The 12,546-nt window shown below is 37.6% G+C and overlaps 1 protein-coding gene across 1 annotated transcript in view; it reads right to left on the bottom strand.

Annotated features, from left to right (window-relative positions):
- The window catches only part of efna2a (ephrin-A2a), a 55,885-nt gene that overhangs the window by 13,671 nt on the left and 29,668 nt on the right, over positions 1-12,546 (bottom strand). The gene's annotated exons all lie outside the window — the stretch shown is intronic.

Below are 12,546 nucleotides of genomic sequence, written 5' to 3'. Positions count from 1 at the left end.
CAAATAGGCGGAGCATCATTGAAATCTAAACAAACACACTTCAGTTCCTCACAGCACGCCGCTCCTCATTCACCTGCTGTCGTATTTCCCCTTATCTCTTAAAACTTTGATATTCAGAAGATCTTCACATTCAAATATCTGAAGCTGCCTTTAGGCAAAGACCTTGACAGATCTAAACTGGAGAAAATATGCAACAATAGGAGGAGCTGAACAGTGATATTCTGGTAAACATCATTTGAGAAAATTTGAAATGTTGCTCACACACTAAAGCTTTGTGAAGGATATAAAAAACGCTGGTAAAAAAACAAAAAAAAAACAAGAATAAAACTATTTACCCTCAGATGCATTAATAATTCAATCCCAAAGGAGAAAACATCTTCATGTTTCTTTTTATTTCAGAACAAGAAAATAAATCTTCCCAATTTTCTTCTTCTTTTATCAAAGTAATGGGTTTTGAGAGTTCACTGCACTAGATTTCAGAAAATATTAAAGAGGTACTCATGTTGATGTTCTAAATGAAAAACACACTGATAATAAAGAAGACAGACGTATAAAGATAAAGGTAAGGGTCAGAGGTCATCATCTATGAGGGTCTGCATGTAACTCCGGAACATCAATGGTTTAAAAATGGTAAACACCATGCATCAGTGGGTTAAAGTAATATATTTCTGTGTAAACCACTTTTGACAATTCAAAATGACTTTGTTTGGAAAAATAAAGCAAAATAAAGCAATGCAAAACAAAACAAAAAACCCCAGAAAAAACACATTTCTATAAACATTTCATACATGCATATACACACACGCACACACACACACACAAAAGCAAGTAGATTTTTCCTGTGGCAGAGTTCAGTGAATTTGCAGATTTTGCTATTAATAGTCGAGACGGCAGCATGTGAGCATTTCTTTAAGCCTCACAGGAAGTCTTACATACTTTTTTCACCGAGACTTTGTACCAAAGGATCACTTGAGGCACATGCACACACAAACACACACACACACTGCTGTAAATCCAAAGGTGGTGGATCTGAATCTCTGGCATTGCACACACTCACGTTACACATTATGGTGAGGCATTGCCGCGGCTCGGTACGATGTGATTCTGGAGGCTTTCCAGTCCCATTTATTGTGTTCTTGCCACAAGCAGGCCTTTTGCCATCATGCCAGCCCTGCTAGACACTGGGGGCTTTTAATGATATGGAAAAGCAAAGGGCTGCCACAATGTTGTGAATGCAAAGCTCCAAGGCAAAGCTCTTCCATGCGAGATAAAAGAGAGGAGAAAAGCCACTTATCGCTGGGGCTATCTGCTGCCCGCATCTGATGCGGGGGCTTGGGAACCGGACCTTGTTATGTCAAGAGGAGCGAGGATGTACTGATGCTGCCAAAGGAGAAAGAGAAAGGGACAGCGAGAGAGAGAGTGCTGCCATTCTAAACAAGTTTCCCCAAATGACAGCCATGCTGGATGAGAGAGCCAAATCTAGCCTTCATGATGTCACCGCCGCTGCTGTTTCAAGGGCACTTCAAAAGGCTGAAACATCGTTCTAAATCAGCGCATTCAAAATTCACACATGCACTGACTATAATTCACATCTGATATGATGAGCGTTACAGTTCACTTCTCTAAAAAAAATGATGCTTTTTTTTAAAATGAAAAGCATGTGGTGCAATCAGCATACAGAAACATTCATTAAAAAAAAAGAAAGAAAAAAACCCCAAAATGATACAGACAGGAACCCTGCAGACTTTCATGACTGTGCGTCAAAGTCGAAGTTAAAATATATAACATTTTTATATTTAATGAAAAGGCAAGACAAATCACTTAAACACAAAACACTCCAAACACTTAATGATATAAAGAATAATTAATTAATAATATTTGTAAAAAATAAAAATACAACCTGTTATCATACACATTTTATTTTTTTATATATATATATATATATATATATATAGTATACACACACACACACATTTTTTTTTATCATTATATGATCAAATTATTATATGAATATTCAATGTGTAACTTTTTACTTGATCTCACCACATGACTTTTAAATAAAAAGTTAACCCAAAAATGAAAATATTGTCCTAATTTACTCACCTCATGTTATTAACCTAATTAGAAATAGGTTTCTTTCTTATGTTGAACACAAAAGAAGATATTCTGAAGAATTTTGAAGAACCAAACCATTGTTGGTAGTTTAGTTGTTGGTAGGGAAAGAAATAATATGGAAGTCAATGGGGACCTGTTTGATTACAAGCATTCTTCAAAATATCTTCTCTTATATTCAACAGAAAGAAATTCATACTAGTTTGACATGACATAAGGGTGAATAAATGATGACAAATATAAAAAATTTTGGGCGAACTATCCCTTTAAGTCATTAGAAACTTGAAACTTTTTTTGAAGATGGCATGAAAGCTTTTCAAAAGCATATGAAACCAACACGAATACAAGGAGTCCATTTCGAAGAACTTGGCAGGGGTGTTTAAAGATTTTTCATTTAATTTATCATAATATATATCATTGACCCAATTACTGGATTTTTCCAGCAGGTTTCTCAATGAGTTTGCATCACACACCACAGCGAGTGACTGAATTCAGGCACGGTGCAATCTAATCTATTATGTGGCATTGATGGAGGGCGTAAAAAAATAAAATAAAGCCCTAATATCCAGACTCAATCAGTCCTCCTATAGCAATGCTCAGCCGAAGTGATTAATCAGAGCCATTGACTGCTTTAGCAGGCTGCTGTATGATAGATGGCGTCTGGATCGTAACTTTGCCTCTGGTCACAATGGCAGAGATCCTGGGCTCCTGGGCTCTGGAGGGAGCGACCCATCCTGATGATGAAGGCTGTCCTCAGCCTCCTCGCAGCATACAGCTGGTCTCATTATTCCCCTCCGCTTAGACAGGAACACAGCAGGGATACTGCAGCATCTCCATGGGAAGAAATAATACTTTTGGATACAATTACCGGATCGGGAGTGTGGCATCTAATATCGGACTCATTGTTAGGCAGCTCAGTTTGCACGGCTGGCTACAGCACAGAATAGGGAGCGATATGCCTGTGGGGAGTCTGTGCAGCCTCGCAGGGGCCGTAATCATTTTAAACGTGAAATTATGAGCTTTCACGTACGGAAGTCTCAACGAGGAGATTTGTCCGCTCTTTTGCATGATACTGGAGGCAGGACCCAAAGCTTTGGCTCCTGTGTGACTTATTATAGAGGGCAGGACATGAAAAACACATCATTTTCTTATTCTTTTCTCATGGAATGAATCTTAGAGCGTCAAGTCAAACAGTAGCAGTTGAAAAGTGTCTAATTGTTAGGCTACAAAATGGATTATGACACAAAGAGTAACAATTAGAGTACTTTTTGTCTGTAAATTGTCAAGAGCCATGTGGGTCACTGATAAATCCTTTAAGAGGGGACAGTAATAATGGATAAGAAAGTCCATCAACGGAAAAAAGAACAAAGCAAATTATTGCTTTAGTAAAAACCTAAAGCTATGTCTTATGTACACTATACCATTCATTCATCTGGGGTCAGAATGATTTTTGTTTTGAAAGAAACTAACACTTTTTTCAGCAAGGATGCATTAAAATTATGAAAAGCGACAGTAAAGACATAATAAGAGATTTCTATTTCAGATACTTTCAAATACAGCTCTTTTGAACGTTCTATTCATCAAAGACTCCTGAGGGGGGGAAAATATAATAAGAAATGTTTTTAAACACCAAAATCAGCATATTAAAATGATTCCTTAAGGATCAGAAATCTAAAAACTGAAAACTTACACTGGAAAGTGGAATAATGACTACTAAAAATGCAGATTGCCATCACAGGGATAATAACATTTTAAAGTATAAACAAATAGAAATGCATATCTTAAATTCTTAATATTATTTCACAGGATTACTGCTTTTGCTGCATTTTTTTTATCAATTTATTATAAATGTTATTATTACTAATAACTAAATAATTAAGTCATTTAGGCTTAATTGTGTTTAAAAACATTAATCGTGTTTGCAATCCCAATTCTAAATCAATGTTTACAAACCTGATCCAATATGTGGTTTGAAATCTGATTTGCTTTTTCAATCTGATTCCAAATATCTCAGTCTCAACGGTCATATCAAGTGTCAGGCAGTTGTTTTTTTTTCTTATTCGATACATGATGTGCATGTAACAAAATACAAAGTACGGACTTCTGGAGCTCGAATACACTCTTTTGCTCACTATTTCATCATATATCGACTGTATGACATTCATTATGCAGTGAATAGTGAATGAGCAATAGAGTCAGCAGTTTTGGCCACACTATATGCATAAAACACTTCTATCGCTTATGTTGTCTGAAGTGCCATGTGCGTTCAGCTCGGCAGCGAGATATCATGATGGACATGAGCAGAGGTATAATTTCCAGTTTTATGTCCTCTCCTTTCTCACTGGCAGTTACCCCAGTTGTTTAACTGCAAGTCTCTTAGATTTGTGCTGACGCTTACATACTGTAGCAACAGATATAGACACAGTGGATACTGACTACATGCTCTGAACAAACGGATCCGATTTTATCACATGCACAACGATGGTGCCGACGGATCAGTCTGGATTTGAAAACCAAATCTGATTTGTGTGCAGTGTGAACAAAGGCTTTCTACTGAAGGGAACGGAGAGGTTTTGAGTCTCTCTCGTCTCGCTTCACCTGGCAGAGGTGAGGGACAGTGGACACGTGTCTCCCCGATGGAGGAAACCTAATGATGCCGGACAGCTGTCCACAGAGGAGACTCTCAGCCTCTGCGTGAGAGTCCTACAGATGAAGTCACCTAAGAAACAAGGCTCAGAGCTGTTGTGGAGTGGATTTTACACTCGTGTCTGAAACGAGACAAGACTCTTGAATTCCCACACTGAAAGGGCCTCTTCTCTCCACTGACAGGACTCCAATGAGGCCGTGCCCCCACGCACAGCTCACCCCGACAGCCATCATCACCCACTTTACAACACATGATTGTGACTTGGCGCAGAAGGAGAGAGAGTGACTATCTTGATTGCCTCTACACTCAGAAGACTAGCACGGTGAAGGTGACTGCTGAATAGTCTGTGCAGGTCCACACAGATGAGCTGAAGGCCGAACATGGCCTATAAACGAGACACCGTGACTCGACTCAACCGCTGCGGTCAAATTTGAAGATTAAATCTGAAATTGCTACATTTCTAAAGATAAACCTAGATGTAGAGACGCAGGGATGGGAACTGTAAAGGAATATAAAGTGACAGTTGAGTTTAGGGACCAATTCTCATTAGAGATAATCGATTCTTATTAGCATGAATATTACTAGAACATTGGCTGTGTATTAGTAATTATAAAGAATTTGTGAATGCCTTATTCTGCATGACAATATTTTAGATCCATAATCCTACTCCATACCTAAACTACAACCTTACTGACTATTAATAAGCAACAGTTGAAGAGTTTAATTAGGTAAAAGTCATGTCTCCAAACTAAATTGTGACAAATATCATAATCCTTACCAATTCTCATTTAATTTTGAGGTGTTTGTAAAACAATTCTTAAAATTATGAAATAATCTCAGATTTCAACAGCATACAGTATAGCCTAAGTAATATATCTGAAAGTAAGTTCTATAAGACTTCCTGTATCTAGCTTTTTTTTTTCTGAAACAGTTGGGGAATTTTTTTTTGATTTCCAACCCTGCTAACAGAAGTCTCACATTATCATTTTCCCTTTCTCTTACTTCAAACACCTCACCATTCTTCCACTGACTACTTTCCAGCATTCTTCTATATTAACCGAGTGACTAAAGAAATGTGTAAAATCGTTGGAGTGACTTCTGTCAACGTAGAATGTTGAGATTGGTGCACAGTTCACAAAAATTCTGGTTTAATACCATATATGGAAGTGGACTTAATTAGTAGTGAAAATATAAGATTCTATGTGGTTTGTGCTTTTCAAAAAAAAAACTTCTGACTGCAGTCTGAAAGTAGCCATAAACTGAATCAAAGATAAAGTGAAGATGTGCATTCACACACCAATTTATGTTTAATTGAAAAATAACAAACACCTTTTTTTTCTCATGTTGCTCCCCCCACCTACAATCCCTGCCGGACCTGAGACTCGAACCCGCAACATTTGCGTTACAACTCCGACTCTCTAACCATTAGGTCAGGACTGCCCCAAAACAAACTAAAATTCGACACAAACCTTAAATTCTACATGCAAAGCTTCCAGAAACTAACCTTTGCAGACCAGAGTACTTTGAGATTGGAGCAAGTTTATGTGCCAGGTGAAACTGTGATTGTATAAAGCAGCAATATATTCCAGATGAACTGCCTTGCGCCTTAACTAGAAAACATTAAATTTATATGGACAGAAAACCCTTTTAAAGGTGAGATTATATGAGATATTTGCTACAGCAGACCTTTATCACTCTCATGAGGTAAATATAAATACATTGATATGCAACCCGTATGCCACCGATGATAAATAAATTAAAACTATTTGAAATGAAGGTCGAGGTAGGTTGATTGATTTTGTAATTGCACTGACAGATGCAAAACATTACCATCTGTTGCCTTTTTTAAAGAATTAATCAACAAATACAGCATGTGTTCAGCAGTCCTGCCAGTTAGACACAATTCACCGCTTTCCCCGTTTCTCTTTCGTGTTTCATAAACATAGCTGAAAAATCGGTTTCAGACCAGAGCTCATGGGAGATCCATCTCTTGCGAGGCAAGTGACCCGGCCAGCCCCCCTTCTGCTGCAAATGAAAGTGTGCTGAACACGGGCCGGCTGCACACATAAAAGAGCGACCATACGGCACGGTCTGAACAGCCTCAAAAAATTTCCAGATGAATGTGTGTACGCTCTAAACAGTACTTTGCTCTGCTTTCACCCTCCATCGACTCTCCTTTGACTGGCTCTAATCAGGAGGGCTCCTGTGGAAAGCTGTCCTCACTACTGAAATGCATGACTGGTCTGAGACAGAACGGTCAATTTAACACAGAGGCACAAGGCTTCAAACTTGAGAGGTGGTATAGAAAGTGATCGGAATGCCGAGTGCTTTAAGGACTTAACCAGCTAAATTAAATCTATAGAGTTCCTCAATAGCTGCAGCAACAATAGAAACAAGCACACACTAAAAAATCATATAAATCACTGTTGACAAATATAACAGGCATATAATATAATATAATATAATATAATATAATATAATATAATATAATATAATATAATATAATATAATATAATATAATATAATATAATATAACACATTGCAGATTTGTTATCTAAATACATTTTTATAAATATATTAATTAAGCTTAAATAGTCCTGTGGTGTAACAAATAAACTCCATGGTGTAAATAAATACTTCACGTATTGTCTCAGATTATACGGGGGGGGGAAATACTGTTTAAAATAGATTCAGATGAAGTATAGCATGTCAAACTGTAGGAATCTGCCGTAAACGTGTCATGTCAACCACCCTATTAAAGCGTGAATAATTTTGCTAGTTATCTCTGTTCATTGTAGAAGGGGACTCTGTCTCTGGAGTGTTGGAGCTATAACTACAGCAGTTTGTGGGAGGTTTGGCTAATCTGTAAATTGCAAGTGCAATTTGGCAGTGGCAGTGGCAGTTGCTCTTGTTTAAACGAGGACGCTATTTTTCTCCTCCGCTGACCAAACCTTGACCCTCGTAGAGCTCTTGAAATAGGTACATACTCCGGGGAGAAACAGCTCCTGCAACAGTCTAATTTTAAAGCAAATGAATAAATCGCTGCCTTGAGACTCCAGATGGTATTTTTTCTTTTGTACTCCTTATACATGCAGAATACAAAAACTACATTCCTGATATTTCAGCATAACATAAGGTAAAATAACTTGACACAACACAACATCATTTTCCAAGTTGAAGGGTTATTGTTACAAAACATAACATAATATACCACAAAAAATATGAAATGTATCTACAGATCTAAGATAATCTAAGCATAAAGGTGCTAAAGCACTGAAAGTTCAGAGCTGGAGTACTGAATTTAGGGGAAATGTTTATCTTATGTTATGTTTGTGTACTATGTTATGTTACATAATATAACAAATCATCTTATATGTAGATAAATTCTTTGGTGATGAATATTCCATTGCCCTAATCTTCTCTCCATCTTCACTTCCCTCAACGATGTAATGCCAGTCATTCACTTCATAGTTTCATTGAATAACTTCACCTCAGTCACCTAAACAGTGGCTCTACTAGCGTCCTCTTAACTTACATTAAAGGGCCAATGCTTTGTTTCCTTTTGTTTGAATGTGAGGGCTGCTTACTGAAATCCAGAAGTACAGAATGAAGGGGCTATGTCTTGGGGCATCAGCTTAAAATAAAAGAGTCCTTTTACAAACATCCATTTTTGATGTTTCCCACGCAAGCACAGGGGAATAACTGTCAAAGAGGTGACTCAACAACAAAAGAAGCCACTGACTTTTATTTCTAGTTCTATCAAGGTCAACGAAAGACTTGACAAACATAATTTCATATTAGTTAGCACATAGTAGGTGACTTTCGAGCATTAGCTGGTGTGAATTTCAATTTCGCTACCAACAGTTTAGCCATTGGTCAGGGAGTGTTGCTTGATGCTAGGCTAACTGTTGAATAGCTACTGAGCCCCTCGGGCTAACAACAATGCAGACACAAAGCCTAGTGGTGTATATTGCTCCCCTTTTTTACCTAAAAATAAAAAATTGGGCACCAGGGTAAGCTCGTCTCCTAAATTATTCACTTAATCAAACTGTTGCTCCTGGTCTTACTCACTTTTTAATATTTTCTTTTGAAGTTCATTAATTAGCTCTGCTAGCTCTGCTGTTTTCTTCATCCTATTTTCCTTCCTTTAGCCCCTCGCTCCCTTGTTCTGTGCCATTAGCTAATTAGACTCGAAAAGGGTCGATCCTTCTCCTCTCGTTTAACAGCCCTTAAAGAGAAGCGTAAAAAGACAGGATGCTTGGCATGCGGTGACAGTAGCGTCGCAACCAATTTGTGATATCCGCATATCTGTGAGAGTAGCCCTGTTAGCAGCTTCAGTGTACAGTGTGGATTAGCCGTAGCAAACATATGTAATGTTTGGCACTATATGCGCAACTCTAAATGTAAACTGTCAGAGTCTTTGTTGTTTTTTAATTAAATGGTTGACTTGGTTTGTGAATGTGCTATTGTATCTAAAACTGCATATGTAATGGGCCCTCAGCAAACAAAGCAGGAATTATTTTCAAGCAACAAACATTTGACTCTGTAGGGATGAGCCGTGAGGGTGACATGTCAGGAATTATCTTCTTCAATGAAGCATTCAATCAGTTCGCAGCAACTCATGCCTGACTAACACTCTGCAGTATGAACTGAGTCCTTCCAGATCCTTTTCATGATCACAGCGAGGACAGTCAGGTGACAGACAGGCTTGCAAAGATACAGACACGGTTTTTCACTTACCGTCAGACTACATCGTAGGTGTGGAAGCTGTTTGATTGGCCCTTAATGAGTTTGCGGTGTCAGGGGACGGGATGGACCACCAGGGCCTGGCCTATAAATACCCCTGATAAAAGCAGCACTGTCATGTTGCATTGATCACAGCAGGATAACTGTGAGGGGAAACATCTGAATTAAGTGGTGTCCTGCTATCTACTAACGCACACCTGTGAGGAAGAAGTGCTGCTGTGAGCTACTTGAAAACAGGACATTGACAGATAGGTGTAAGAGCTTAGCAAAGGAGGATGGAGAATACTGTATCGCTGATACTTGCTCGGGTCTGGCCTCTGAAGGATAGCTGAATAGCATTAAATAATGCTGATTTAATTACGGCACACTCTGTTAATGCCCACTGAGCTCGTTTCCTTTTCCTTCACTCTTCATTTCTTCTGTCACTCAATGGATAGATGACAGAGACACACTGTGGTTTTGGTTTGAGAGAACGTCAGAACTCAATGGTATGTCCCGCTACATTAGAGGCAAGGAACACAGGATGCTAGGGCTTTACAAAATAAAAAATACAGTGGTGGTATGATGTGCCATGGTATTGTTTCTAAAAAACGACAATTACACAGCACCCTGCCCAAAATATCATTATAATGGCATGGATTCAAGACATACACAATGGTAAAATGTCTAATACTATGGTGCATGTTCAAAAAAGTACCAAAAGGGACTATGTTTATGTTTACAAAAACTATTTAGTTTTTTAGACACAGTAACATTTGGAGATGTACTATGGTATGAATTTTAGTAACAGGATATTTATAGTATTGTCATCCGATACCATCATTGTAAAACATTAATGCACAGTATATTTTCATAAAGACACATAAAAACAAAACAAAACAAAAAACAAGGTAATACTTTGGTAAAATCTCTTGAAACCATAATACCAGAGCATGCTCAAAATACTATGGTAATTGCATGGCACAGACACAGACAAAACATTTTAAAACCATGATAACATGTCACAATAATACAACAGTACCATTCCCAAAATACCATGGTACCACACTTACAGAAAAGTACCAAAAAAAGTCTATGCTTTTTGAAAACACAGTTGGCACAGTCCACAAATAATGCTAATGATATCTCGCCCAAGTCTCTGAGATCAATGTCCCTCGGCAGGTGGTTTCAAAGGAGTAAGACTCTCCTAAACAGATGGCAAGCAGTTTGTCACATCGATTGATTTTCCAGGTCCCTGGCGCTGTGCTGTGTCTGAGGTTTGGTCTGTGTCCAGCAAATGATCGAGCTCTGGGATAAGTATTGCACTTTGAGCCACTTATTTTCATCCCACTATGGCACTTTTCAGAAACACTCTCCTCACTTCAGGATTTCTTTTTGTTACAGGTGATTTAGAAGATAACGAGAGTCACACCCGTACACATAATCCACAAGTCATATACTAAATCAGAGCTAATAGTGTATGGCTGCACACAGTCTGTATCCACCCCCCCCCCCCCCCACCACACACAAATCTCTAAATATTTATTAAACTAAGAATATATAGAAATATCACTTCTGGCTGCAAATAGCCTCCCCACTCAATAATTTCCTCAAGGTTTTCATAAAAGATGTATGACACAATTTCTACATCCATAAATACAGCCAGAAACTTCCATATTAAAAACACAACATAAAATATTACTGCTGAAAACCCTGGTAACAAGCTCATATTATGTTTTGGACACTCGGATGCTGGTTTATCCGACAGGGTCTATAATACCAAGAGAAAGCTAGCCTATCTATCTGTTGCTACTCCCATTCATCTTAATGGCAGTTTCTCGGCTTGTACTGAGACCACTGGTGTATGTGATTTAAAATGTGCAATTTTTTGACCCTGGGCCATTAAAAAGCCTAAAATATTAATAATTTAAATGTTGCTTGCAAATAAAATATATATATATTGTCACAACTAGGGCTGTCAATTTAATGTGTTAATTAATTCTGAAAAAATTACACTATTAAAATATTTTAATGCAGTTAAGGCACTGATGCAGACTTGTACATATTTTATACAGCTGACTGCTGATAAATATGACACAGGACAACAACTCCATAAATGCAGTTATGCCTTATAATTCAAGAAAAAAATGCCCCTGTATGAGTTTTTCATCATATTTATATCATAGAAGCAGGGAGAGCAATATTACACGAGTGACAATTTTTTTTTTACATTTTTTATAACAGTTCAGAAAATAAGAAATTGATATTGTGTTATATTTTAAACACAATATTATATTTTTGCTCAATTTGGCAGAGAACATTATCTTTTAAAGCCACAGCTGAACTGTTGTGTGTCTCCGAGCAACACTGTTTAGTTTCTGAATTAATCCAAGTTTTGAACGAATCATGTGAATCAATGATTCAAAGCCCCATTGTTAAAGAGAGCCGTTTACTTCATTCCGCCTCCTGCTGACTGATTTAGTTTCTTATTTAGGATATCATTTCATTAATTTTCTTTATAAAAATACAAAACCTTAAAGGGATAGTTCACCCCCCCCCCCCCCCCCAAAAAAAGAAAAAAAATCTGTCATCATTTACATTTACTCATTGTCATTTAAAAACCTCTCTTCCTTGGAACACAAAAGAAGTCATTTTGAAGACTGTTGACTTTTAAAAGGCCTTCAATAGAGAAAGAAGAAAAATGCACCGGCAAAAAACTACTATAATAACAAAAAATACAATCAAATTAAATGTTGCTTGAAATAAAATAAAAGAATAAAATAAATAGTGCACTACCAATATTTTATTTTATTTTATTTCACGGGCTATCCTAACCAAACAAACCCTGACCAACCGCAAATCGTCACTGGCTACTTTTATCAACCACCAATGTCCAACACCAAACGAGCACAAACCAACTTGTACCCATGTGTAAATGAATGCTGCTCAGCGCTGGTCTTCCAGAGCAATCAATGAAGCAAGGGTTGATTGCGCAAGTATCCGACCGCACCAGTAATCAGACTATGTATATGAAATATTTAAATCAAATTTAATTAGATGTG

Source organism: Carassius gibelio, chromosome B2 (assembly GCF_023724105.1).
Source record: "Carassius gibelio isolate Cgi1373 ecotype wild population from Czech Republic chromosome B2, carGib1.2-hapl.c, whole genome shotgun sequence".
NCBI lineage: Eukaryota > Metazoa > Chordata > Actinopteri > Cypriniformes > Cyprinidae > Carassius > Carassius gibelio.
The sequence above is the reverse complement of the archived record's forward strand: the minus strand, read 5'-3'. Positions and strand labels throughout refer to the sequence as shown.